This window comes from Phycodurus eques, chromosome 12, assembly GCF_024500275.1.
Source record: "Phycodurus eques isolate BA_2022a chromosome 12, UOR_Pequ_1.1, whole genome shotgun sequence".
In the NCBI taxonomy this organism is placed as follows: domain Eukaryota; kingdom Metazoa; phylum Chordata; class Actinopteri; order Syngnathiformes; family Syngnathidae; genus Phycodurus; species Phycodurus eques.
In genome coordinates this window covers 13,708,423-13,713,215 of record NC_084536.1, presented here as the reverse complement: position 1 = coordinate 13,713,215, position 4,793 = coordinate 13,708,423, and positions in this window count along the sequence as shown.

Genomic DNA, 4,793 nt, shown 5'->3' with positions numbered 1-4,793 from the left:
CATGTCGGCGGTGTGGAACAGATAACACGTCTGAGGCAACACATAATGCCCGGCCGGATCAGACTACAAGACAAATTTGGTCTTTCATGATTGTAATGTCAGACTACTGCAATAAAATCTTGTATTCCGATACCACCGCATCCCGTTTTTTACGATCATGGGCTTTATCTTGTCAACTCAAATGTGACCGGATACATTCGTTACCATGGCGACGACAACAAGGTGGATCACGTGACTGTATTATAAGGACAAAATGGGGAAAAATGTGTGTTGGTGGTCACCGGTGCTCAGGACAGGAGAGGACGTTCGTTTAAGGCTTGCTTGAGGTATCTTCCCGTGAATACGATACGGCTCACAAGGCGGCGACAAAACGTTATGTAGCCTAGCAAGCTAGTGGTAGCACGAACGGTTGTGCGTAAACATGCTGCCGTTCTGTCGAATGATGCTCTAAGGTTACAGGTGGGTGAAGTCATTTAATTTAAAATAATTTAATTACAGTAAGTTAGCACCCATTATTTCTGTCATGTTGTAATGTTGGTTTGAACTGACTGATTAGAATACATGATCTGACTAGAGCAGTGATTTCCAACCTTTATGGAGCCAAGGAACATATTTTACAATTGAAAAATCTCATGGCACACCAACAAACAAAAATGTCACAAAAAGTGGATGCATTAATTACTGTATTTACTTCCTGCCATCTAATAGAAGACCATTCATTTGTTCTGTCTGTCACTATGCCTCACTGGCATAAATAGAGGAACAAAGATACATTCATCCATCCATTTTCTGAGCCGCTTCTCCTCACTAGGGTGGCGTGCGCGCTGGAGCCTATCCCAGCTGTCATCGGGCAGGAGGCGGGCTACATCCTGAACTGGTTGCCAGCCAATTGCAGGGCACATATAAACAAACAACCATTTGCACTCACATTCACACCTACGGGTAATTTAGAGTTGTCAATTAACCTACCATGCATGTTTTTGGGATGTGGAAGGAAACCGGAGTGCCCGGAGAAAACCCACGCAGGGACGGGGAGAACATGCAAACTCCACACAGGCGGGGCCGGGGATTGAACACCGGTCCTCAGAACTGTGAGGCAGACGCTCTAACCAGTCGCCCATCGTGCCGCCAAAGATTGATTATTTATTGTAAATATAATTTTTTGAGCAATTAAGTACAAATACATACAGGTCATTTAAATAGACACATTGCTCCATCTTGTGATCCGTTATCATTTTTTTAAACTCGGTGATCGGCTCCAAAAATCCTGATTGGCCCCTAAGATCCTGATCGTGTAAAGCCAAATATATATATATTTATATATATAACATTTTTTCAAAACTCACTACTTTTAATGTTTAACAGTAACCTTTCAAGATTTTTTTTTTTTTTGTGGTCTAATATAACTGTCAGCTTTAGTGCACAGATTTATTTTAATGGAAAAATAAGGCATTTACCTGGCAAACCAAACCAAATATTCTACTTTTGTGACAAACAATATATTGTCTTTTGGGGGCAAAGTATATCATTTTTGTACCAAAACAACTTTTTGTAGTCAATGAATGTATTCTTTTACAAGTATTGCACTTTAGTGTCCAATTATAAGGCTCTCCAGTACAAATTGGAAAATATCCCCAATACTTTTTGTCGATGTTTCCAACATAGAATTTTCTCGAGAGAATCTTGTCTTCTGTCTTTAAATTCATCGTGACTGAGGAGCACTCAGCAGCAGCAGCAGCAGCCACTTAAAGGCTCTTCCGCGGCGCCATGGCAACCTCCACTGAGCGGCATGCTCGTCTCCATAGCAACCTTTGTGCGCGGGTGTGACCTCGTTGGAAGTGAATGCTAACGATGGAAAAAGACGTACCGTTTTTGGGTGCAATTGAGTCTTGTTGACTGCAACACTGAGTTTGTTCACTTAAAAGACAATAAGTTGCATTACTTTTTTTTTAAACAGTAGAAGCAGGGGGGAAAGTAAAAATATCAGAAAGTAATTCATATTATGAAAAACACATTGTAATTTCAACCCTAAAACGTTTGAATGTGACAGTATTTTTTAAAATAAAATCTTCATATTATGAGACACACATTTTCTTTTTTTCTGTAGAAAAAATGAATTATAGGTCGAGTGAAATTTTTTGGGTGAAAATTCTTCTTTTTTTTAAAAATATTACGACACTAAAATACAAAGAGAGAGAAGACTATTCCCAGAGCAAAAGCAGATATATTTGGTAATAGACTATGTGTTATAATACTTTTGAAAAATGTTTTGTTGTTGCTTTAAAAAAAAAACATACTTCTCAGAGTGTTCTCAGAAAGTAATTACAACTTTTCAGAAAAGTTGTTTGGAAGAATGATTTTTATTTCATCATTATTTTAAGCATAAAATGTTTTTATTTAAGACTGGAAAATCGTGACAATGAAACCATATTCTTAAGTAAAAACGAAATACTATGACAAGTTATATATTGTATTACAGTGAAATTGTGAAGCTGTCTCGGACTTGTCTAGAACTTGATGTTATTGTAGTTTTTGTTTCCAGGATTTAATGTACGAGTACTCCTGTTTATTTTATTTTGTTTAGAAAAAGCTACAGTGTAATATTTTCCTAGAGCACAGGGTCTTTCTCTCCCGTGGTGAGAAGAGCAATTGTGAGTTTGGGCACCATGTGGTAATTGCCTTTTACGTCAACTGTGCTGCTGCTCTGCTTCCAGCAGGGGGAGATAAAGCTTTGCTTTTCATACACACCCCAATCAATCGATAGATAGATCAATTTTATGGATAAATATTTGTTGTTCTATATAGCAATATTACAAGTCTAAAAGCTATTTTTTTAATAGCTTGAGTAAAAGAGTTGCATTTATTGAGTAAAACAGGTGTTTTTATAGAGAAAAACTTATTTTTTAGAGAAAAGGTGTGTTTAACCCCCACCCTCCAAGACAGTTTCTGTTGATTACAAGAAAAAATATCTTCAGGAAATGTTCCTTCCATCATTTAAAAAAAAAAACGTCTGTAAATGTTTTATTTTTGCTATATTTGTGGGTTGGGAATCACTTTTATTTTCAGTTGTTTTCCGAGAATAAAAATGCTATTTTACAAAATAAAATGAGAACAATCATTTTTATAATTTGAAAAAAAAGTATTTTTTTCAAGAAAATATTGATTTTCCTCAGAAGAAAGTTGCAAAAACAAAAATGAGATTTAAAAAAATAACAATGTAAAATAAAAATAACAATATATTGTTTTGGTATGCAGTTGAAAAGGTTACACTTTTGGATATGAACTATTCCTAATATGATAACCTGCAGAGATGGATAATACAGTGGAACTTCAATTTGACGGACCTCGATTTAACGGACTTCTGATTGAATGGACAGAAAATAGTGTCCAGTTAGAACTCAAGATGTCCCCCTTCAAGCACTAGTGAGGTAAGTTTGGAAAAACATCAAACATTTTAAAGCTATTTTTTAAAATATGAATTTACAATAATTCTGTACTGAACTGGGTGTTTTTAGCCCATGAAAAAAGTACAAAACAATCATTTTGGACTGTAATGGTGTTTTTAGGCCACAAAAATGTGCTTCAATTTAACAGACAATCTGATTTAACGGACGAACCCTTCCCTATCAGTCTGTTAAATCGAGGTTCCACTCTAGTGTGTATTTTATTTTCTTTGGATTCAAAATGAATGACATTGTTCTTCCCTTCAATCAGGGGCGAGTCTAGGTAAAGTACTTTGGGTGTGCTGAGCCCATGCATGTACTAATTTTGGAAAGTACCCTTCTGAATTTTGATCAAACTTTTTTTACCTTGAAAAAGACCAATTGGTGGACGACCCAAAATAGGGTGAGCCTTGCCACTAATACATAATAATAATAATAATAATAATAATAATAATATCTATGTATTCAATACATTATTAAAGTCTGGTTTATTGTCAGAAAAAGCACCAACCTTTTGTAACACTATGAATACAATATGAGTATTTGATCACAGAGCAAAGGAATATTAAAAAGATTTTGGCTAGTCTCGAGCTCTGTGAAAAAAGAAATAAGTCGTTTATAAGATCACCTTTTGATTTTAGTAATAGACAACACGGTTGAAAATGTAGTATACACGGTATAACAACGACATAAAAAAGAAACGAAGACAAACTCATCATGCAATAATATATATTTTTTTTAGTCTCTCATGTGCACCTGGCTGACCTCTTTTAAAAATACAGCTTATGTCCATCTATTGAAAAGCAGACATTTGAAAACAGTGTTTTATAAGGTGTCCTGTCGTAAACTATCATTTAACTAGATTTAGCACATGTATTTATGGCGATGGACGCAAACTGATACTGCCAGCGTTTTTTTTTAAAACTGAAAATAAACACCCAAACTGCAAAAACTCAAAAGCTTAAAAAAAAAAGACGTATCACCTTATTTTCAGACAATTTTAACTTGTTTCAATCTATTTTTTTTACTTGAAATAAGTAGACAAAACGTTTGACAAGGGAATTAGTTATTTTTATTCTTTTTTAATACTCCACTGGCCTTTTTAAAAAATATATTTTTGACGTGATGTGTCTAATTTTGAATAGGCGAGAAATCAAATATTCTTGGTAAGATTTTCCTGTATTTTGCTGGTTCATGTCAACTTTTTCTGCCCCCTTTTCCTGCCATAAGATACTTCATAGATACATATCCTATCAGGTACACTGGGCAAAAACTCCTTTCTGCTACATTAGCTAGCGATAGCTCCAAGTGCCTAATTAGCTTATTAGCTAATAACTACGCAGTACGCAT